At 38.8% G+C, this 26044-nt stretch overlaps 1 long non-coding RNA gene across 1 annotated transcript in view; it reads right to left on the minus strand.

Moving 5' to 3' along the window:
- Positions 1-1098: 1098 nt before the first annotated feature.
- Positions 1099-26044, minus strand: part of LOC125415051 (uncharacterized) — a 34896-nt gene continuing 9950 nt past the window's right edge. Inside the window, exons 2-3 of the long non-coding RNA XR_007236499.2 lie at positions 17063-17133; positions 1099-1216 (exon numbers count right to left, since the gene is read on the minus strand). This is a non-coding gene — a long non-coding RNA (uncharacterized LOC125415051). The remainder of the gene's footprint in view (positions 1217-17062; positions 17134-26044) is intronic.

The following is a 26044-nucleotide window of genomic DNA, read 5'->3' on the forward strand; positions in this document are numbered from 1 at the left end:
TTTACCTGGTCATTTCATATGGAGGCATTTGTCTTCCCTTGTTACTTAGAAAGGGTTATCTTTTTAAATAGATGTTTGTAAAAGGCTTTCTTGAACCACTAGCCCCAAATCGAGATACAAAGGCTTATTATTAATCGTGAATGCTCAGCTTCAGCTTAGACTTGTTTCTAGCTAGCTTTTTCAACTTAAATTAATCCATTTCTATTAATCTATATGCTGCCCCCCAAGAGTCATTTGCCTCGTCTACATACTGTGCATCCTGCTTCCCTGTTTCCCCTGTGTCTGGCTGGATGGACCCTAGCTAGTTTGCCCCTATCTGGCTGGCTATCTCCCCTTTTCTCCTTGCCAGCCATCCCTGTCTATCCCTTCCTCTGCCTCTCTATTGGTCATTCAGCTTTTTATTAGACCAATCAGGTGCAGTAGGCAGGCAAGGTGAAACAGCAACACATCTTTACATAATTAAACAAGTACAGCATAAACAAAAGCAACACATCTTTACACAGTTAAACAACTATTCTGCAGTACAAACAAATGCAACACATCTTTACATAAACAAATATTCTACTTCACAACAGTTGTTGAGTGCTAATGAACAGAGCTCTCTCTGCCTTCTGTACCATGGAATCTGAGGTCAGATCAAAAAATAATTACCCAAGCTTCCTTATCAACAATAATCAGATTAATTCAATGACAGACAGTCTCTAGTGTGATAAATGGATGACAGAACAGAAGCAAAAACTCTTGTCATCTCTCAGTACTCTCATATGCACATGTGAACATATATACACACGCATATGCTCACACAGATTCTTGCATGCACACACATATACAAACACGCTTTCACATGTACAATGCACATATGTACTTACACACACATGCACACACACATATATATTCATGGATATATACATTTCCATGGATATATATATATATAAACACTCCCACAGGAAAACATATGTACTTCACACAGTAGGCACACATATACACATGCAAACACACACAAATTTACACTAATAGATGCACCTGCAACACACACAGAATACATACACAATTGTACACACAACAGATCTACATCTTTCTTCATGTGAGTACATTTAATCGTCCAAAGACTAGTTGTTGAAAAGTCTCCTTTTTCCAAAATCTGTTTCTGGCATCTCAATCAAAATTCGTTTCCAAGCTGACTCACCTATAATGACGTTGGAATTGTGAGGAGAAACTGCAAGAAAGAGCAGAACAAAGGCTTAGGAAAGGAACAGTGATGGCTGTAGTAAACGAGAGAAATGTCAGGAAGGAAAATCAGAGACCCGACGTGTGCACCCTCCTAATTAATTAGTGTGACAACACATTCCATTTGAAGGCTGTACACCGTGGAAGAGTTAGTTTCACCTGATTTATACTAGGAATTCTTAAACTCTTCTGTAACTACTTCATAAATATTCACCCAGAATGCACTCTGATCGAATGACCAGGCTGGTTTCAAGGTAGAGAAAAATTAGAATAACATGTTCTTTCTACCCAGAAGATTTTTAGCCCATTCCAAAAAAGCAAGTCCAGGACTCCGTTATCCTTAAAGAAATTAAAGATTGTTAGGGACTGTGGACTTTAATCAACAAAATTTTTAATTTTTTAATTTATTAATTTACTTTTTAAAAAACCTATTTTCTCATTTTTACATACCAATTCCAGTCCTCACTCCCTCCCCTTGCCCTGCTCCCTCCCCCTTTCTCCCACTCCATCCCCAATCAATTCCTCAGAGAGGGTAAGTCTTCCCATGGGGATTCAACCAAACCTAGCACATCACTTTGAGGCAGAACCAAGGCCCTCCCCACTATATCTAGGCCGAACAAGGTATCTCTCCAAAGAGAACTGGCTCCAAAAAGCCAGTTGAAGCAGTAGGGATAAATCCTGTCCCACCGCCAGTGGCTCCATAGAGTGCCCAGCCATATCATTGTCACCCACATTCAGAGGACCTAGTTTGGTCCTATGCTGGTTCCCCTCTGTCAGTCTAGAGTCAGTGAGTTCCCATTAGCTCAGGTAAGTTATTTCAGTGGGTATCCCCATCATGATCTTGACCCCTTTGCTCAAATTATCACTCTTCCCTCGCTTTGGACTTTGGGAGCTCAGCCCCGTTCTTTGCTGTTCTCTGCATCTGCTTCCATCAATTGCTGGATCGCCCAAATCTTACACCTCAAACCAAAACATCCACCCCCTTCCCTACTTTTATGTATTTGTATAAACATTAGCAAGAATTGAAATAGTTCCAAAATTATTCATCAACTCACTGAGCTCCGTTACATAATTAGTCTTAGAATCATTTGTGTTACTTTCTATAAGTGAACAAAAGTCAAAGCAAGCAATACGGCATGACAGCTAGACTGAGCTGTGCAACACATTGCCCAGATGTGGAAATGTAGCCATCTCCTACTTAGGAAGCCTGGTCCTTAGAGACAGGGCTGAATCTGGTCAGAGAAAGGACTGTTTGGAAGGCCTCTAATTCACACGAAAGCTCAGATTTTCTTCAGAACATCCTGTGCTTTAGGTTGATGTACCATGGCAAGATTCAACAAAATACCTTCCCTGAAAACAAGAAACCATTTAGGACAGTTACTTAAGAAGCATATTTACCTATAGTGGAAACACATTTGAACTCCTGAAATCAAGCCAGGGATCTTGGATTAAAGATTATTTTGTGAAAATCTAAAGTAGAGAAATAAATACTTTTCTAAAGCTCACACACATCCTTACCACAAAAGGAAAATCTTTAAAAAGAAAATATAATTGCTGGGAATAAGAATCAGTGCAGAGGGTCTACCGAATAGGTGTGGAGAAAAAACTAGCTATTCAAAGTATAATATATAATATATGCATATAGATGTATGCATAAGTATCTTGGTCCTTAAGAACTCTCAATATGAGAGCTTTCGCATTAACTTATTGCATCTTGTTGTTTCCCTGTTGGGCTGTAGTCTTTTGGAAGTCTGGTCTTTTCTGAAGAGGAAACAGAGTAAATCCGAGGGAAAGGGGAAGGGGGAGCTAGTAAGAATGGGGAGAGGAGAAACTGGCATATTTTTATAAGAGAAAAAATTTTTTTCAGTATAAGAATTAAATCATTTTTTTAAAAAAAGAACTATCTGGAAGACACAATCATTCTTATTTCTGAAAATAGTCATGCAAACTTTATGCAGTGCCTAGAAATAGAATCCTAAATTGCATTCATGAACCTCATGTTTTTGCAAAATCATTAAAATGGCCATTACTTGGATACATCTTCATTTAAAAATTCTACCCAAATCCTGAACCATTATGATAACATGTTTTAAAGTCTGACCATTCACCAGGAAACAGAACTACACATATCAAAGTAGTTGTAGAAAGTCATGTTTGTTCATATTGTGTAATATGTTTGTGTTTCTGTCCTTCCCAGCCCCCCAGCTGTTTAGTCCCAGAGAAAACTCACACAAGAGATTTCTATAAGTTATAATGCTGATTGGCCCGTTAGGTCAGGCTTCTTATTAGCTAACCCTTACATCTTGATTAACCCATTTTTCTGAGAAAAATCACACTGAAATCTCTATAATTTATAAAGCTGATTGGCCCTTTAGGTCAGGCTACTTATTAGCTAACTCTCACATCTTGATTAACCCATTTTTCTGATCTATGTTAGCCATGTGGTTCAGTACCTTTTTCAGTGGGGCAGCTTACATTCTGCTGCTTCGGAGGTCTGGGCAGGAGTGGAGGAATCAGTTTCCTCCTCCCTAGAATTCCTCCTGCTCTCCTTGCATCATTTCCACTTCCTGTCTGGTTTTCCCACCTACACCTTTTGCCTGGCCAATCAGCGTTTATTTAAAACATGATTGACAGAATACAGACAATTCTCCCGCACCAATATTGGATTTAAGTACCATCAGGACACATTGAACTGGCATCCTAAGTACCACAGTTAAGCCATTAACTCTGCACTTCACTCAATGTCTCTGCAGGCATGCTTAAAATAAGGAAATATTTTTTTAAAGCATCCTTTGTATATATCAATAATTTTACAAGGAAGTTGATTCTAGTAAAGAAGCATGCAATATGGAGAATCAGTTTTCCACAACAATGAGGATGCTGTAGTAGCTGTTGTGAGGACTAAAGGAAATGTATTGGAAGTGTCCTGTGACAGTATGTGGTTCACACTAGGGAGGGCAATCAAAGCTAAGCCGTCAAACTTGAAATATCTATCTCCTATAGAAATACTCCTTTGAGAAGTGCAATTCTATGTCCGTTCTTTAACTCATGTGGGCCCATGTTATGGATAGACCATGTACCTCCAAATTCATATATTGAAGCCCCACCTCACTATGTGACTGATCCAAAGATCAGTTCACTAGCATATGGCTAAGGTACAACAAAGTCATGAAGCCCTGACCCAGTAGGAATGTCACCTGATAAAACTAGTGCAAAAAAATTATCTTCCTCCATCACGTGTGAACACATAGCAAAAGGTGACTTCAGAGATGCAGAAAACTCTCAGTAGACACTAAATCACCTAACACCTCAGTCTTGGGCTTCTATACCTCTAGAACTTTGGAAAATAGATGCCCGTCGTTTAACCCAATTTTCTTATTTTTATGGAAAGCCAAATGAATTGATACAGTTCCTAAAACCAACATCCCATAAACTTTCCTGTCTTTATACTGATTATTTAACTTGCTTTGTCTCATCAAAGATCAGTCCTAACCTTTGTATAAGATTGCCTTTGTTTCTCCTGCTTAACTATAAGTACATTTGTGTAAAAGAACAAATATTAGGAGATGCTCACAGTTGACATCCATTAATTCACTCTCCTTTGGCCTGCTCTTGACATGTTTTGTGACTTCACTAAGCCGTTTGCTCTATAAAGTAGGGAGTACCACTTTTCTATTCACTGCTATAGCTCCACATCTTAGCACAGACCCTGTCCCTGTCATCTAGCAGGTACCCACTAAATCCACACTGGATTAATTAATTATGGATATAACCAGAATATATGGTGGCATTTATAAGCCATTTCCTCTTCACAGTAGGTTTGTATTAACATCAATTCTGAATTAATTGAGTTCAGCCATGAGAGATCTTCTCATATTTTTCCTCCTATATCAGAAGTATACCCAAAACTGAGTATTAGAAATAAAGACAATATTATCCAAAGCATATGCAATTAAAACAACATACAAAGACATGTATCTCCCCCACAGCTCTTCCTGAAGTCAGCCAGTGTTAGTCTTTATCAGTAATTTTTCAGATTCTGCTTTTAGACCTCAATTTAATAACATCATTCTACATGTACATTAAACCCAGGTTTCAATATTGCTTCTCTTTAGATTGTAGGAGGGAATAAATTATTATTTACTTAGTAACTTCAAAGACAGCTGTCAGGTCTATCCACACAGATGTATCATACTTCCCAGAGTGGATATATCATGCTCTAATACATTCACTCAGTTTCTAATGTTTGTACCAAAAAAAGGCCATGAGAATCACCTTTAACCTTTTGTCCCCTCTGTACAAAACTGTGACTCCATCCACATGCATAAGTTATGACCACTCAATTGGTTAATCAGAACACTTTGAATTTTGCTGCTTCACCATGCCTGTCCTCTCATTGTGGACTTGAAACCCTTAAAAACCATGCCCAAATTAAATCTTTCCTCATGACATTTGTTTCTATCAAACAATCACAAAGAAAAAGTAACTAGAAATGATGATTTGTGAATATTTCTTACTTATGGATACATTGGGTAAGATAATTTTTTTAAAACTGGTCTTGTGCCCCGCCCCCCCAAAAGTTGGTGTACACATAATGTAGAATCACAACAAATAGTATAAAGAAGAAAAAAAACACACAATATGAAAAAAGATAAGCACCACAGATGGGACAAACAGAATGATATAAAAGGCAAGATCTTAAAGGACAAAAACAACTTTCACACCAAGACCTACACTGAGAATTTGTTGCGTGGCACAGTTGAAGAAGAAAAGCCAAGTCTCTACTTCTAGAACACACCATTTGTGTCTGAAGCACTGGTTACAGCTGAATGATCCAATGAGGGATTAAAGAAGATGATGGCAGAGAGTGGACGCGCTAGACAAGGAACTGTTTCTGTTGTCGAACTGATAGCAACTGAAGATATTTAGGGACTTTAACCGGGAGCATTTTAGATTAATGTTTAGTAAGATCAGTGTGGTAGTCCTTGGAGAGCAGGTTGTCGTGATAAGCAAATAATTCTCTTACCAGAAAGTAAATATGAGTCAAAGAAGAAAGTGTGGAATTGACCTGTGCCATTTCTGCTTACAAGCATGTTCCTAAGTCAAACCTCATTAATAAACAAAAAGGAATCGAAAGAAACAGAAAGTCATGCAAAGTTCATGTCCATTGCAGTATGAATATTCAAAACTGCCGCATAAATAAACCAATTGAAATGCCTTCTAGTCTATTTCCTTTCCATATCTTGCTTCTGCATAAGGACTGAAATGGAGTATTTTGCTGCCATATCCTGCGCTTACATTCCAGAATAAATGAGGATTCATGATAGTTACCTGTGGCATTAACTGACGTTTTGTGTATCCTCCAGAGGAACAATGTGTGGTAACACTGGATATAACTAAATGAAGTATTCAATGTAATTACCAAAGACTCTGCCTTGCATGTCGTATTTTTAGTCATGAGCTATAATTTCCAGCACATCAAAATGACTGTGTCTAATGACTTAGTCAATTGAACAGTTACAACAATTTTTAGAAACATGTATAACTATATAGATTTTGGCATCCAAGTGCAAGATTATATTTCTTCTCAAAGGAAACATTTTCCATGTTAATTTAACTCCATTACAAAAAATAGAAATGTAAGAGGAGAGAAAATCGAAGGCATGAAAGAGACAAGAACGAATGATCATGGAGTTACACGCCACAGTCTCAGAGAGTCAATGAGGCCAGGCAATATGTGTGGAAGGTTCAGAGTTCTTGCACAAAGCCCTTGAGTAGCCGCTGTGTGAATTCTAAAGGTGAAGTCTAAGTTAGAATGGAGACTCAGGGTGGTTGGAAATTCTAGACCCACGGAATGCCTTACAAGGAAAAATACATTCATACAGTGGAGACAACTCCAGGGAAAAGCTGTGTGTGTGTCTTAGGCAACAGTGATGCAGAGGCAGGGCTACCCAAGCCCTGTGGATCCCACATGATTTCATAATGAGCCCTAGATGCCAAGTATAGAACTGAAGAATATAGTGTTTACCCCACTGGATATTTTTCTTGAATTTGTCTAATCATTCCTGGTATGTACCCATTCATACCTTTTGGAATGAGAATATTTATTTCATGACATTGTATACTATAAGTATGTATATTTAATTTTCTAGGAACCGTAATTAAGACATTCCCTTGAGTTTCAGATAAAAATTAAAGTTTAGACTTTAAAATAGTATTGGATTGTTAAACATTATTGGGGAATTTTGAAGTCTGGATGCATTAGCACTATGAGCTGGCCATAAGTCTATGGGGACACAGGGTGAAAAGTTATGGCTATATGCTATTTGTTCGGGTACAAAGTTAAGAAGACTTTGTGGTGGTTTATATTGATTATCAACTTGATCGGATATGGAATCACCTTAGATAAAAATTTCTGGACACATCTGTGAGGGATTATATATATTCGATATATTGAAGCTGGAAACCCCATCTTAAATGTGGGTAGCACAATGCCCTAGCTCTGAGTTCTTAACTTCACAAAGTGTAGAAGCTAGCCATGCATCAGTGTTCATCACCCTCTTCTTATGACTGCGGACATGTGACCCACTGTGTCTTGCTCCTACCATCAAACCTTCTCTGCTACAATGGAGTGTACAGTCTTAAAGGTTAAGTCGAAATACAAGGTTCTTCCTTAAGTTCCTTTAAAATAGCAGTTTGCTGAAGCAATGAGAGTCCTATTACACTACTTTATATAACCATTGCCTACTACACATAGCCAAGGAAAGAACAGAACCTGGGAGAAACTACAGTCAAGCTTCTTTGATGGAAAGAGTAGAAAATTGTACCATTGAACTACTTTTTGTCATTGATTTGTTTTTATTTCTTTGAGGTTATTATCTAAGTGCCATAAGCCTTCCTTCCCCTTCCTCCCTCCAAGCCCTCCTATACATCCCTACTTGCTCTCCTTCAAATTCATGGCCTCTTTTCTTTCCTCACTAAATTGCTACTCTGTTTGTGTGTGTGTGTGTGTGTGTGTGTGTGTGTGTGTGTGTGTGTGTGTTCCTAAGTATAATATGTTCAGTCCACATAATGTCACTTTTTTATGTTTTTAACATTTGGCACTGAACAACCAACCGGTCAGTGTGCTCTTCCCTGGGAAAACTATCTTCCCAGCTCCCAGTTGCCTAAGGTTCTTTGTGGAGGATTAAAATCCTATGTATCCTAGCAATATCAGAAACTATACTCACAAAAACTCACCACATGACTACCCAAATGTGAGCTGCACAAGGATGACACCCATGGACAGCCATGGACATGCCAAACTGGATGGGAGAAATCTTACAACTGAACATCTTATCTGTACAGGGTGCTAGCTCCCGTGGTCCACAGCTACACTCCAGCTGAACCCTTTCTAGCCACTAAAATCACAGAACTAAGTGAACTTCAGAACCATGTAAACCCAGAGAACCTGATGTGAGTTGAACCTCAGAGGATGCTTTTTCAAGCTAAATCTGTGGGTGCTTGGGGAAAGGAAGCCAAAGTTTGCTAAGGCAAGAAGCCAAAGTTGGAATGGTAAACACAAGTACAGGCATGGGTAAATCAGAATCTAGGACTTTTAAATCCTTAAGAAGACAGTGGGAGCCAGGTGGTGGTGATGTATGCATTTAATGCCAGCACTTGGGAGACAGAAGCAGGTGGATCTCTGTGAGTGTGAGGTCAGTCTGGTCTACAGAGTGAGTGCCAGGACAGGCTCCAAAGCTACAGAGAAATCCTGTCTTGAAAAACTAAAAAAAAAAAAAAAAAGAAAAAAAGAAAGGAAGGAAGGGAGGGAGGGAGGGAAAAGGAAGGAAGGAAGGAAGAGGAGGAGGGAAAGGAAGAAGAAGAAGAAGAAGAAGAAGAAGAAGAAGAAGAAGAAGAAGAAGAAGAAGAAAATGATGATGATGATTATGATTATGATTATGATAGTGAGATAGTGAAGAACCTGCCTAACTCTGTTTTGAAGGAGACATTATACCATATTTTTAAAAAATAAGTTCCTATTTATTGTGAGTGTTGAGTTGCTGATTCCTGGAACCTAACCTTCCCTAATCCATGACCTTGACTTGTTTTTGAGACTACCCTTACCCCCATCCTCTCTGACCCTTTCTGACCCCTCCAGATTCACCTGGTGACCACATGATATTTTTTAAAGACTTTTTTCATTTCATTATTGCCCCATTGTCTTCTTTCTGTAAAACTCTCATAATTTTACTCCTTAAAAGGGGCCCAAGAGATGGAGTTAGGGCTATTCTCTTTAACCCAATTTAGGAGGCAGTCTCTGGCCAGCCCTTGGGTGCACCTCAATAAAAAAAAAATCAAGCTTACTTCAAATTTATCTCAAATTGTGGTAATGTTTTTTTCTCACCATTGGGATAAAAAAAATAGTTGGCACATGCAAAAGACAGGGTCCAGATGGAAGCAGTAAGAGTGGAAATATCTCAGATATCGTGCTGAACTCTGCATTACATATTGATCTAGCTGGTCAAAAGGTTTGCAATAGGTTTTCTGCACCACCCCCAGCCCCATCCATGATAGGTTTCTCTGCCAATGCAGTAAGCAAGGACAAGCAGAATTGAAAATATCTAGGAACAGGTTTATTTGAGCAAATCAATATCAAGATGAATTCTTCAATCCCAAAGATCTCAAGATTAGAGAAGCTGTACCCACAAACAAAAGCTGGGAGATTTTATGGGTTGTAGGCCAGGGCCAATGACATGTCTGCCACAAGCTGGGTTTGTACCCAAGTATGGTCAAAAACTGAGTGCTTTAGGCAGAACTTGGGTGGCTGGCAACGTCAAGGAAGGAAGCTGCAGTAGTTGCCAAGAATGAGGAACTGTGCTTTTTGTCACCTTTCCTTTGTTTGGAGACTGAGTAGGTGGCATTTGGACAGATGTCAGAGACCATCTTCAACAAGTAGGGGCATAGGGATTAGAAAAATAAGAGAACAAAGGTGTTCGTGAAAATAATAAAACTGAAACATAGGATAGTGCCGGGAGGGAATTCCAGTGAATACTGAAGTTGCCTGCATTTCATTTCCATTTGCTTAAAATACCCCAGACCCCAAAAGGCAGGAGTAAGACATAAAAGTGCATTAACATGATACAAGGAAATGAACCAATCAGTTGAAGGTTGCTGGCTACATTCTTAGCTAAACATTCTTTGCTAGAACAAGACAAGTAACATCCTAGACCAAAACATTCAGTAGGCAAATCACCCCCTAGGTAGAATCCATTATCTCCCTAAAGGACTAAGAACTTAATTGGATCCTTAGACTTTTGTTTGAGGTAGAAACAGATCTACTTCTCAATACGTGAAATACAAGGTTTGATTATTAGTCACACCTGTGGACAATAACCTTGAGAAAGCAGAACTGTCTGAACTTAATCTAGGTGGGACCTTTGAGGGAGAAACAGACAATAACCTTGAGGAACAGAAGTAAATTCCAACTCTCAGAGACTTTCAAACGGGGAAATAAGCTCCCTGGAAAAGAGAAACGCAGCCTTGAATGAAAAGATGGAAAGACATTCTAGTCTAATGTAACCATCAAAAATAAAAGCTTAGGTAGCTATGCTAATAAGTGAACAATGAGATTAAAACCAAAATTAGAAGAGATTTAAAAATGTCACTTCACTGGACTAATTTACCACCTCTGGCTTTACATTATTTCTGTCTGCTTTTCTGCAGAAATTACTGAGCCTTGATGAGAGAGACTTGGAAAAGATATTACATTCTTCAAATAAATACAGAAAACAGCCTTAAAATTCACAAAGAAACATAAAAGACACTAAATAGTTAAAACAATTCTGAATAAAAAGAAGAATGTAGGAAATACACCAAATCTTATTTCCATTTCATAGCATGATTAGTAAAAATCCAGAGACAGAAATTGGGGTTCAACCTGAAGGTCAGAAAAGCAAAACAGTCTAGATACTATAGGAGAAGTGAAAGAGAAGAAGAAAAGATAAAATGAACTTCAGAAACTCAATGGTATTCTCAATGATTCTAAAGAACACAATGGCTAAATTATTAGGTGCCCAAACTGATACTTTGTACTCTGACTTAAAAAATAAAAGAAAAAATTGATATTTATAACCAATGTACTACTTTAAGTCTTGTAACTAAGCTATACAAGTTAAGTTTTGAGACATTTAACTAGGGATAATTATGAACGTGAGACCCCAGTAAGATATTTAATAGTAGAATAACAATTGTGGTTAGTTTTGTGAGAACATTGAAATGGCCAGATTTTTGTTCAAATTTTTAAAATTTATTTATTTATTCTTATTTTGCATCCCAACTGCAATTTTTTCTGCCCTCTTCTCCTTCCAGTTCCTACCCCATTTCCTCTCTGATCTCCATTCCACCCCAATCCACTCTTCTTCCATTTCTATTCAAAAAAGGGCAGGCTACTAATGGACATAAAAAAAATGTTATGAATATGGGAGCAGGCAAGTATATATCTCAACTAAGGGAGCCATTTTAGGGTTGACAAGAGACTTGTTTCTGGAGGGGTTCTCAGGCCCAAGAAGAGATCCCCAGATTCTTCCCTGGGCAGCAGAGGAGAGGGTGCCTGAACTGGCCTTGGCCCATAACCATACTGATGAATATTTTGCATATCACCATAGAACATTCATCTGGCGATGGATGGAGATAGAGACAGAGACACATATTGGAACACTGGACTTAACTCCCTAGATCCAAATGAGAAACAGAAGGAGGGAAAAGGTGAGCAAGATAGGCAGGACCAGAGGGAACCTTCATCCGACGATGGATGGCGATACAGATGGAGACCCACATTGGAGCACCGGACTGAGCCCACCAAGGTCCAAATGAGGAGCAGAAGGAGGGAGAACATGAAAAAGGAAATCAGGACCGCGAGGGGTGCGTTCACCCACTGATACAAGGGGACTGATCGAATGAGAGCTCACCAAGGCCAGCTGGGCTGGGACTGAACGAGCATGTGATCAAACCGGATTCTCTGAATGTGGCTGACATGTGGGCTGACTGAAAAGCCATTGACAATGGCACTGGGTCTTGTTTTGTCTGCATGTACTGGCTGTTTGGGATCCTAATCTGTTTGGATGCTTACCTTCCTAGGCCTGGAGGGAGGGGGAGGAACTTGAACTTCCCATAGGGCAGAAAACCCTGACTGCTCTTAGGACTGGAGAGGGAGGAGGAGAGGGAGTTGGGGTGGGGGGAGAGAGAGGGGGGGAATGGGATGGTATGGGGAGGAGGGGAGGAAGTGGAAATTTTTATAAACAAACAATTAAAAAATAATAAAATAATTTAAAAAATGTTATATTAAGTTGTAGTAAGGCTAAGCACCCCTGCTTGTATTAAGGTTGTACTAACCCAACATGAGGAATAGGGTCCCAAAAACCAGCATAAAAGTCAAAGACAGCCCCTTGTCCCACTGTGAGGAGTCACACAAGAAGCCTGGCCGATACAGCTCTCACATATATGCAGAGAACTTAAGTCAGTGCCATGCAGACTCCCTGGTTGTTGATTCAGTCTCCGCGAGTTCCTACAAACCCAGGTTAGTTGATTCTGTGGGTTTTCTTGTCATGTTATTGACCCAACTGGTCTGTACAATCCTTCCTTCCTCTCTTCTGCAAGATCCCTTGTGTTTGGCCTAAATCTTAGCTATGGATTTCTGCTGCTGTTTCCATAAGATGAAGGCTCTCTGATGACAATTAACATGGGCACCAATCTATGAGTCTAAGCAGAATACTGTTAATCATCATTAAATTGACTTATTTTTTTTCTCCAGTCATGTTCGAGTCTATCCTAGGTCTCTGGGCCATCCAGGCTCTGGGTCCTGGCACTCCAGGGAGTGTCAGGGGCGGTCTCACTCTTGAGGCATAGATCAGAGTCTGGAACAGTCACTGGATGCCACCCCACAATCTCTGTGCCATCCTTACCCAGCACATCCTATAGACAGGACAGACTGCAGGTCGAATACTATGTGGCTGGATTGATGTCCCAGTCCCTCCACTTGAAGACTTGCCTAGTCACCAAAGATGGCCAGTTCAGACTAGGTATGCTCTATGGCTTGGAGTCTTAGCTGGTATCATTCTGCATGATTCCCGGGAGTTTCCCTTGCACCAGGTTTCTAGCTCACCCAGAAATTCCCCCCTTTTCACTCATTTCTTTCCATACTCTCCTCCTCTGTCCCTTTCCCATTTGATTTCTCATGTTCTCATACCCACCTGCCCCCAATCCACATATGAAGGCTCTTCTTTTCCCATTCCCAGGGAGATGTGAGCATAAATGACTATATTTTTTATTACATTTAGTTCATAGCTTCTTGCTAAATATGCAAGATTAACCTGATTGAGATTAAAAGGTTATCCTGATATATGAGGCATTCACCAGAAAGCCAGAGGGCTGGAATTTAATCTATGTTTCTTTTGGTGACTTGAAATGTCAGCAGGATCATTTCACCACGGAAACCCTGGCATTTTTCATTGTGTGAACGCCCAGGGGAAATCTCTGTGAAGCTTATTCAATAGCTGCAGTACTAATACCAAACTTGACCTCATTCATTTCACAAGTAGTAGAAGATACATTTTAAATGGATTTTACTGAATGAAATGACTATCTCCTCATTGATGCAAAAACGTATTCCTCATATGCTAGTATTTGTATTCTTACAGGATAATAGTCTGATGGCAGAGGGCCATGGTCACAGGAGATTCAGTTTGACTTTTACCTTTCCAAACTACTTCAGTGATACATGTTTCAGCATTGGTGGCATGTGTACAGCTTCTCCATCAAGGCTAGGAATTAGAATTTTCAGGCCCCCTGTAAAGCTTCAGGATGAGCTCTTATTTTATGGGTGTGCTGGGCATAAGGAAAAATCTCTTCTAATTTAAGCAAGTACTCTGGTAATTTTTGGTTTTAGTTTAGGAGAAGACAGTTTCTCTTACTTCTGCAATAATCCCAAATAAACTCATTGTTGACTAGTTAGTCAGCTTATTTAGTACAAGTTGCACTGGACAGGTACTTGCTTATTTGAAGACAAAGGAGGGGCAGCAGTTATTGGTGAATGGGAAGGGAGGATGCAAATTTCAGGTGAGAAGGTATTGACGAGAGCTGGTGAGTGAGAGGCACTAATCAAATCGAAGAGAACAAAACATTCCGCATGGATGCTTTCTGGAACTCTCACAAGACCATGGGAGTGGCATACTTGGAAAATGGCTTGATTTATGAGCTATGAAAGAACTGGTCGTATTGTGTAAGTTCCTGCGATTCTTCTGCTTCATTCTTTCAGTTCTGACTTGACTTTAATAGTTAGGCTACTTTTTAAAAACATAATCTGTAATGGAAGACAGGATCACCAAAGATCCATGAAATCCAGCAATTAAACTCATGTTCCTTGAGGGCTTCCTCTATGCCAGAACAGAGCCAGGTGCCCTCACCTCAATGGTGGAGAGCATGTGACCTGTAGCCAGAAGATCTGGCATCAAGTCATAGCTCTTTGTCAGTGTGGCAGTGGCCAGGTAAGTCACAACTCGGTTTCCTCATCTATAGACCAGAGGCCTGTGGGTTTCTTAGTTGTCATGAAGACTCAGTCAGAGCAGGGAGAATGTTTATAATAATGTCTGGATCACATTAATTACTTTGAAATTTACTAAGACCAAACATGAATCATATTTATGACTCACTTATGCTAAACAAATGAACAAACAAAAAAGACACAGTTACCAAAACTGAGACCTTAGAGGAGGCATTACTTTAAAGACTGTAATTTGTGTATTTTTATCTTCCACCTTTTTGAGTAATTTCATTTAGAGAGGGGATCCCTAACTCTGCTTTCACTACAGATATAGAAATGTCATTGCATTCAACATCACAATTCAACCTCAACTTACCTTAGGGAATTTTTCTTCTCAACCAAATTCACCTGTGCCCATTACTTGGCTCTTCAGAGTTAATTTAGGAACATTCTGACTTTCTGGCTTTCCTCTTCATGGTCTATGTAGTGCACTGTATGTTCACTGCCTTTCCTAGTTCCCTCATTCTTCAGTAGAAAGTAAAGGAAGAGTAATAGAACAAGAGGTGGGAAAGGAAGGACTGTGAAGATCCTGAACATGTGTAGAGCAGTCTATCCTCTGAGTAACCCAGAAGCCAGGTTTGTGTGATGATTATGCTCCTGGCTTAAACTGCATGGGTCAAAACTCAATTGCACAAATGCTGTGACCCTGGAAAAATGATTTGTTCTTCTACTCCTTACTTTTTTCCTCTGGAAACTCAGATTAATAGAAGTCGTCATGCTATGAGGGTAGTTGGAAACATAGAGTGTGTTACTATGTCACAAAAGATGCATGGAAATGAACCCAATGCATCAACTCTTGTCATTAAGCCAATTATTACTCCCTTCAAACATTCTTTCCCTAATTATGACAAGCTTTTTGAATCATTTGATTGACTCTTCACTGAAAATGAATACCCTGGGTGTGATGATTCTTGCTTACATTTCTAGCAGTCAGAGTGCTGAAGCAAGAAGATCAGTAGTTCAGTGCCAGCCAGAGCTTTGTAGCAAGAACCGACCTTAACAAAAGAACCGAGATATGTTTTAAGAACTCTGAGTACTACACACCGAAAGGAGATCTTGATCTTTTTACTAATCGTCAACCATCTACAATCAGTTCTTCTTTATATGTCTCATTTCTCTGACTAAATCCTAAATTCACTAGACAGACCTTACAGTCCCATGTCTGGTGTAGTCCTACAACAGGAAATGCTTGTTCATTTAAATATACATGCAAGACATATGCTGCAAATTTAATTTTACAAATGAAATATATTCTGTACATTTTAAAATAGAAAACTACATTTTAGAAATATTTAAAACATATCAAACTTATTAGACATACTGACAGTACCAAATAACTAAACAAAATGTTTCCTTTAATTTCAAAAAGGATCTTAAATAGGCATGGTTCACTTAGATGATATTTTTATGTGAATTTAAAAGATACAGTACACCAAACAATATATAATGATTGTTGTTCATTTACAAAAATATCGGAAGAAATAATTTATATGATACTGGTCAACTCCAGAACTGTAAACTATGCCTAGGGATCAGTGAAAGATTTTCTCTTCCTTGTAGAAAAGACGGAGAAATTCTGGTCTTGGGAGTTGAGCAAATTATGGGTGCTGCTTTCTTTCAAAGTTGGTCTGACTTTTGCTGCACATTCACTACACCCCATGTCTCAGGCGAGACGTGGTACCTTACCTGTGCTAAATACTACCTAGAGAGTAGCTACAGCATCTTCAGATTGACAGAGTTTTTGCAAATAGCCAAAGGGCCTAAAACAATGTATGTTCTTAATTAGAATTAGAATCAATCAAATAGTCTCCGTTGAAACAGCTGAATGGAAGATTCCCAAACTAATGCTCCTCTCTATTGATTTGGGACTCCAGGGAAAGTCAAAAAGATAATGGAAATTGGAACAGCTTCTGAGTGTGATAATGAACGGAGAGCTGAAGAGATGTGTCTATGGAAAGCACTTCAAAGGCAGGACAAAGACATTGCACAGAGACTCAACACCGGGGGCTCAGTCCAGACAGCAGTATGAACACTATAGTCAGGCACCTGAAAATCATTAAGGGTGAACATTGTATTTAATAAGGGAGAAGTGTGCGTGTGTAGCACTGTTGTTGTTGTTCAAAGTCATGGAGGGAAGATGAATGAAGACAACAACCACCACAAAAATCTATTGACTCATTCATTCATTCCATTATCGGTGCTCATATTCATGAAAACAATAGATGATTCAATTTTATTGCTTTCTATCCAACTCACCACAATGCAGTAAGTGCCTCAAAATATAAAATTTAGAATGGGTTCTCCATCATCATCTGTTTACTTATTCCCTAAAAGAAAACAAAGAAACGTTAATGTGTGAAATCTCCATGTGAATCAAATATTCTTGTTCTTAATTTTGTGGAAAATAATAACTGTGGAACCTTGCAGAAATCTTGACTGCATCTAAGTCATAATCATAAGTAATTATTTAAAATTAAGAATACAAGATTCCTATCTGTTGATTCAGTTTTTTTAAGACCACAATTAATGATTAATGGTTTTGTTTTTGTTACTTAACCCAAGGTGATCAGTAAGTTAAGTACGTGTTTTAATCGCCACACTGCACACAGCCTTGGTTTTCATTTTATTTTTCAAGCAGTTTTAGGTTTACAACAAAATTGAGTATACAATATGTATTTTCTACATAATTTCTATACAAAGAGGATGAGAGACAGGAGAGATTTCCCCTTACCCCTGTTACTAACACTCCTATCAGAATGGAATATACATGGTAATTACCAAAGCTGTACTGACACAACATTATCAGTCAAAGTCTATAGTTTGGCATACTATAAAATGGCCTTTATCTACTATTTCAGTATCATATAGAGAGAGCATATCTTCTTGTCATAAAAATCCTCTATTCTGTGTCTCATCAACCCTTCTACCCTCTGAAACCCTGGAAATAACCTCATCAATTGTTTTATAGTCCCCATAATTTTGCTTTTGTTAGAATAACAAGATATGTAAATGGATTCTTCCAAGATTAACTTATTTCACTTAGCATAATGCACTTAAGCTTTCTCTCCAGTGAACCATCACACACACACACACACACACACACACACACACACACACACACACACACACACACGTGTATGGGGCCATCCACTAGAATGCAGTCAACTTACAAAGAATCACACCCTTAAGGAAAACTAATTTCCTCCCTCAGAAGCCTTCTACTGTCCATAGCTCCTCAATTAGATTTTGGGGACTCATGAGCCCTCCCCACCTCCAAGGCAACATTGGCTGGATTGATCTTGTTCAGGTCTTGCCAGACAAAGCAGGTGCTATGAAGTCATGAGTACAGGGGTCCTGCCATATTCAGAAGATACTGTTGTTTGGCTCTGGTCCTGTCTGCCCTCTGGTTCTTACAATCTCTCTGTCCCCTCTTTTGTGACCCTCCCCTAGCCTTGTAGGGAGGAGATAGGGTATATAGATGTCTCATTTGTGGCTGAGCACTCCACAGAATTCTTACACTCTACCGTTTTGACAGTTGTGAGTTTCTGAATTAAACACCTTCCACTGCACAAATTAATCCAGGAAACTATAAAGAGGTTCATGGGGTGGGGGCAGGGAGAAATATCTCATTGTTGGGTTTTAAGAATTATTTGCATATTTCAGTACATTTTTCTTGTGAGATACATCTTTCCAGTTCCTCATTTTAAAACTCTCATTTTTTAGAGACAATAAATTCATACATAGGTTCTGTAGCATTTTGACTATAATTTCTGAACAGAAAAACATATGTTTTGTGGAGCTTAATATCAAGTAATAATACCATAATCCCTAGCAAACCAGGAAAGTCTTGTGTAGTTCAACCCACACAAGCACAAAGTATAGAAGAAAGGTCTGAGAAGGAGAGCAATGGGAACATATATATTCAGACTGAGTAGTCAGAAATGCTATGAAAATGTATTTCAAAATAATGAAAGCTCAGGATTAAAGCTGTGGAAAAAGCTAAAAGTCAAGAAGGAACTTGGCCCCAATTTATTGGAAAACTGAGGAAAGATGCTCATGTTTAGAATCTACTAATCTGGAGCCAGCCCACATGAAACCCTGAGGCCAAGAAAAGAAATAGGGACTGTATTCTGATTTGGGTGTCAAATGATTAGAAACTTGGAATGGGGGATGTTCCAAAGGATTTTGGGTAAAAGAACACTCTGGTACTGCATGGAAAGCTGGCAGCTTGGGAGAGCCAAGAGTGGAACTGGGAGGACTTAGTAAGACATGATTGTTTGATTCTGGATGAGAGAAGCTCACATGAACTGAGGCGAGAGTGGTAGGAAAAGACAGCAGGCAGAATGATGAGCGGCCATAGAGCTCGTGTTGCAAGAGTTGATGATGGACTCAATATACCCATAAAGGACAGCAGGCTCAGGATGGCTTTCAAGACTGTGAGTTAAGATGATTGATCTACATACACTTCACTGAAATAGAAAAAGATGAGGAGTAAAAGATTTCAAGGGAATACTGAAGTTCCAGATTCACAGGGGCTGTTTGATACTTACTACCATCCTAAAGAGAAAGAAAAATGCGTGGTCAGACACATGACATGTAGCGTGTGTAAAACAATCCAGATTAAAGGTTGATTTGAAGGACTCCTTTGAAACAGTCTTGTAGCTGGGCATCATTGTACATGCCTATAAGATATAGCCATTTGGGAAGAAGAAGCAGGAGAGTCAGAAGTTCAAGATCGTCCTCAGCTACATAGAGAGTTTGAGACCAGCCTAAGGCACACGATATTGTTTCAAATAAGTAACAACATAAACTACAGGCTTGTAGGGATAGAATTGCCTCGACTGACAATGTTCAGAGGACAAGAAAATAAGAGGAGACAACTCTTGAGTTTAATTAGGCAAGACTGTTAGTGGTTTCTAAACCACTCTTTTCTGATATGCTGGTTTCTATTGCCTTAATCGTAAGTTGTTTACTTAACTGTGTGCTAGAGGGAATTTTGCTTTATCACCAAATAATATGAACTTTTGACTTAGATACAGCTAATTCAGAACGCATGATAACTCAAACCTTCGCAGTATAAAGGTTTTCTTTCACAACACGTAACACAACCAAATATATTTATGAAGATGTTTGAATATTTAAATCTGTTTTATAAGTGTCATGGGCATAAAAATAATGATTATTGATTATATATTGAAGACAGTTCAGACTATCTACTATGCTAAGTTTTTCACATGTGTTAGTTTAAGCCCTTATCGCGTTTTTACTTTGAGATGGCAAATATTCACTATATATAATAATAGATTTTTAAAGATATTTTAATACAGGTATCTCATGAACATTGGTTATATTCACCCACCCACAAACTCTCCATCTCTCCCTCCTCATGTCCCCTTTATTATTCATTTCTCTTCCATTTTCATTATGTTAATCATATTATATCTTATTTATATTTTATTTTTATTATATATATATCATATTATATTATCTGTACAAATCTAGGGTACACAAATTAGTGAAAACATATATAACTTTTTCTTAATCTTGTTACCAGATTATTTCACTTAGCATGATCTCTAGTAACATGCATTCTTGTATATATGATTTAATTTCATTCTACTTTATGTCTTACTAAAATCCCATTATGTACACAGATAGTTTTCTTTATTCATTCACATATTCTTGGATCCATAAGCCATCTCTATGGATGTAAATAAATATACAGGTGTGCAAATACCTCTGTGATCCACTGACTTGAGTCCTTTTGGTATGTAGCTGGCAGTTTATACCAAAATATGAGTTCTATAGTAGATTGATTTTGGTTTCTTGAGGGATCTGCACACTGATTTCCATAGGGATTGAACTAATTTACATTCCATCAGCTATGTTCAAAATTCTCTTTGCCCCTGCAGCATTTGCAATAATCCGGAATGGTGCTGTCCTTAATCACAGATAGAGAATCTGGACACACATGGAGATTAGGAAATCTCACTCAAAGCAGCACAGCCACGATGGAAGACATATGAACTACAAGTCTGAGATCCCATTTCCTTAAGATAAGCTCTTTATTTACTTCCAGTTCACAATATGTTTTTACCCTATACCGTCCCCGATAAGTTGAAAGTATAGGATATGGATTTCAGAGCTTTGTGGCTCACAGATGACAAATGATCTGACAATTGCCATTGTCACAGATGAAAAGATTATTTTCTCATAATGGTATTATTCATTCATGCTCAACTGGGCCAAACCTATGAGATATCAGAAAACGAGCGTCATTTGGTTGTACATGGAGAAAGGAAGTGAATAATAGAGTAAATAAATGAGATGCATATAGCCCACTTTATTCAGAGTATTAGGTAATTTATATACTTTGAGAATTAAGAAGGTTCGTGTGAATATACAGTCACAAAGATAAGTCCCACACAGCAAAAACATGGTTTTCCATAGATGCATAAGTGAATAACAACAAGCAATAATGAGTAATCCGTAGTAAATCATTTCTATCTGCTACACCTGGGAGGAGCACAAAAACGCATTCCAAGAACAATTCCATGTTTTGAAGAAACTGAGGTCACAAGACTCTTGTCTTCTTTTCTCAGAGTTTTCTCACAAGCACTCAGAATTCTCCTTGCATGACCCCATTCTTGGACAATGTTCCGACAAACGATTAAATTAGTGAGATCTCATTGCACCTTTACTTTATTGAAAACTCAAGTGTGTGTGCATCTCAGGGCTGTAGAGACATTCTTCTGAACTTCAGAATCTAATAAGGCATGCATCATCTGTTTACAAAGCTTTAAAGTAGTCATGTGACTTATAAGTGAAGTTTCTCTTGTCAAGAGAAAGGATAAAGAAAGAGAGAAGAAAGACTATGAGCACTTGATGAAATTTTTCATATAAATCCCTTCCCTATAATGACGAAACGAAGTCACTTTTAACTAACTATAACACAATGTTTCCTAAGGAAGAATTAAAAGTAAACATTCCTCAGGACTGAACCCATCAGAATGGATCTTTGTGTTGTGATTGTCCTAATAAGCAGCTGAGGAATGATAACTTTGGATAATAATTGTTTATTTGAACATTGAATAGACAGAATATGCTCACTGCTATGAAATTTCAGTGGCAAGCAGCACCATCTTTAAGCTCTATAAAATATATATGTAAATATAATAAATATCTCTCTAGCCTTAATTTGTAAAAAAAGTCAGTAGGTAAACAAACTTTTGTGAGATGCCTCGAAACCACTCGAGCAACAACAGATCAGGATAAAGTCTTTAGGGATAAAAATCTCTGCATTCTGAGTCACTTACGTATTGGCTATTGTGTAGGCACATCCTTCAGTGCCAGGCAGAGATGAATGATGGAATCAGTATGACTCTTTCCAAAAATCCGCATTCATCATGGTAACCAAAGTCAAGAGACAAAGCTGGCTGGATCTTGGCACCTAGTGTACAATTCCTGCTCTTTCTTTGGCTCTGGGGATCCCTTCAGTGTGGGCGGGACAAGTTTCACATGAAGTTGTGTTTTCCTCCACATTCAATTGAGATATAGTCTCATTTAATTTCTCTGCTAAGCTCATATTTTGGTCACCATGACAAGCGTGCCACCTGTGTTCGCTGCCAGCGTAGGAAAGGGGATTTTGTTTGGCTGGGTTCATAATAATATATTCAAAACTCCACATTACAAACTCCATGTGATTCAACCATCCCACTCCTTCCCAATCCTATTTTCTGAGAAGTGTACTTTGGCCGAAACGTTATGAACAAGGAGATCTGTGTTTGTGGTGACCTGCTCTGAATGGACCCCATTCTTACAGAAAGTCTTTTATTATTCCAAAGGAAGAGAAAAAAGCCCGAGATGTTAGGGAGAGTAATTCATAGGGAAAGATGTGCTGACAGGTCTGAATGAATAGCTTTCCTCCTCTAGAGCCTGACTCTACTTGGCCCCCAGGCTCAGGGAACTTACTCACTCACCAGAATCCCAGAACGGCAGTCACATCCAACCAAGTCCTGGAAATGATTAGGGAAGAGACCTCCTTCCTGAAAAAGAGGCCTTTCAACTAGCTACATGTGGTATTTTTTTAACTAGTAGGATAGAATGAGATGCAGTTTTCAAACTCCAGGTTTTAATAAGTCCCCGATTTCTCGATCTACAATGGCCTCCTGTGTTTGGGACATGATGAGCTCAATGGAGCCACCACCTTGGAACCCTTACAAGCATCCTACAAAGGGCATCCTAAAAGTGTAGACCCAGAATAAACTGAGGTCAGACCTTTCAAAATGTTGTTTATCTTGACAACAAAGAAGAAGAATGGGGACACAAATATAATTAGGATTATTTCCTTGCTATATAAGAGCATGCAAAGCTAGGCACTAGATAGGACAAAGAGTGTTGAATGCAAGTTCTCAACAGTTGATAAATCAAGATGATACTTGACAAAGTATTGGGGTGACTTCAGCCTTAATTTTAGAAAGACAAACAGGTGTCTTGATGAATGGATTTAGTGGTTTTTCATTTTAATCTTATTTATTTTATTATTTACTTTTGAATTATAACAGAACTATATCATTTTTCTTTCTCTTTCCTCCCCCTCAACCTTCCAATGTAGCACCCTAATCTTGCTTTCTGTCAAATTCTATTTCTTTAATTCTTCTTATGTAAACATATTTCTAGAAGAATAAGATCAAAACATATGTAATTTTTTCTAAATAAAATTTTAATGGAAAAAATGCAGAAATGTGCTACATCTCCAACACAATTCCTACACCTCAGACTCAGATCTACAACATAACTGCTGCACCTAAGACTCAGAGATCATAGTGGAAGAGGGGGCAAGAAAGACTATAAGAGTTAGAGAAATGAAGTTTACTGTGAGCTATGTCTCTTAGAAATGTCAGGACTACATCTATAAAGTCTGACCCCTATGATTGTCTAAACACAGCCTGAACAAAAACTAAACCAGTAGAGATGCTTACGTGGGCAGGGGAAAGATCATGAGGCCTCAGTCCCAGACTAAGAACTACCGGGAACTAAGGAATGCCGAGAACAGGAGAGATAGTCTTGGCTAGGAAAGAACACACCAGTTGTTGATCCAATAACAAATAGTAAACCCAGCCAGGCAGTGGTGGCGCATGCCTTTAATCCCAGCGCTCAAAAGACAGAGGCAGGTGGATCTCTCAAACTCACGTCTGAGGCCAGCCTGATCTACAGAGCAGGTTCCAGGACTGGCTCCAAAGCTACACAGAGAAACCCTGTTTCCGGGGAGGGAAGCTAAGCCCTGAAAACACACATACAAGTAGCGTTTATTTTGATCTATATAAAATTTAAGATATAAATCTGAATGTTTTCAGGTAGCAAAATTTCATCTCTCCTATTCTTCACAGGCCCCACTTGCTTTTGCCTTTTGTGTTGTATCCAGCCCTACCATGCTCGTATGCACTATGAATCAGCATCATTCAGGACACAGAGTGCACTCATAACAAATATAGATATTCAAACTCCCTCCTTTCCTGTGGCTCATCTTTCTTTGCACTGCAGAAAGAAATTGCAGGTAAGACCTGAGTGAAGAGCGTGGCAGACAATAAATATGTTGAGGAAGAAAAACAAGAGAGACAGATTGGAACTTAAGACAGAGTTAACGAAAGGCTTTTTGACCTATTAAAGAATCATACTATGGATATATATGGGGAGAATACATTCCCAAAAAGAGAAGACATCAAGTATGAGCCTAAGGAGGAAGGCATTTGGACTATCCAGAAAAGACAGAAGCAATGGAAAAGTTGCACAGTGGTAGTAGAAAGGGAGGACACGTGATGCTGGGTAGGAAGAGGAAGGAGGCCACATGTTACCAGGCAAGAAGAGAGATTCCAGATGATGTACAAGGAAGGAGAGAACCAAAGGATTTCAGATAGGAAGATGGGGGAGGCCAGGGGAGGCCAGGCGATGCCGGGCATGAAAAGAAATACCAGACTATTGTAGAAAGGAAGAGTGGTGAGGTTAAATATCCCAGACAAGGAGAGCAGAGCATGGGGATCATGTAATGTCAGACAGGCAGAGGAAAAAACACAGATGATGTAGAACCAGGCGAACAACAGAATAATCACTGGTATATTTGAAAGAGACGAGAAACTTTTTGGCTTTCTTCAGAAAACCACAAGATTTCCCTTTTTTGTACTTTTATTATGATAAATACAGGCATCACAAAAATTAAGACATTTATGTCACAACTATGACCACCCTCATTCTCAGGAAACTTCGAAAAGTATTATTCCAAATCTATTAAACATTAACATGCTGCCCTCTCTCCCAGCTTCTGGGATCCACTGTTTTACATCAGTTCTATGGTGTTGCCTATGCCAGACGTTCATTCTGTAGCATGGAGATCATAGAAGACTTGTTCCGCTTTGATTGGAACATTCGCTCACCATACCTTAAGTTACCACATGTTGGAGCACATACCAACATTTCTCTCCTATTTAAAGCTCAATGACATTTCAGTTAATGAGTATATTACACGCTGCTATCCATTTGCTCAGATTATTTCTACTGTTTTGGCTATTACACACATAAGTGTATGTACTATGGCTTGCTTTTACTCCAGTACTTCAGAGGATATCATGTCATACATGACAATCTAGGTCCTTGCATCCCATCCTGACATGGAGATAATATGTTAATATACTTTCCCCACTCGTTCCCATTTTCCCACCTGTCCTCAGCTAACCAATAGTAGAATGTTCTCATGGCTGGTGGTGTTGCTGGTGTACCACTAATAACAACACAGACTTCCCCATTTCTAATCAAAGTTCTTTATTTTCCACAGTGAAATTTATTTTCACCAGTAGTCGCTCTTGCACTGTCAGGAGGAACTGACACATATTTGTAAGAACTAAGTAAACAGAATGAGGTGGGAACCTGTGCTTGTTTCCTCAGTTAGACCATGGGGAAAGATCCAACAACATCTGTCTTCATGTGCCGATTGTAATTACTGTAATCATCACCAAGAATGCCATTTCAAAATATCACACCATGTAAATTGAGTGGCAATTGGCTAACTAATTTAATGGGCAATGAATTCAGCAACAGCAAGTTCATAATGCTATGTCACTAACCTGTTAAATTTTTTTAGCTGCTGGTAAAGGGATATCGTGGGACTGTTTGTCACTCATTATAAAAGTAAGTCACTAGTTTGAACTGAAGTGACCAAGTTTTCTTTGTACTGAAAATCAGTTT

Source organism: Myodes glareolus, chromosome 19, assembly GCF_982192425.1.
Source record: "Myodes glareolus chromosome 19, mMyoGla1.1, whole genome shotgun sequence".
In the NCBI taxonomy this organism is placed as follows: domain Eukaryota; kingdom Metazoa; phylum Chordata; class Mammalia; order Rodentia; family Cricetidae; genus Myodes; species Myodes glareolus.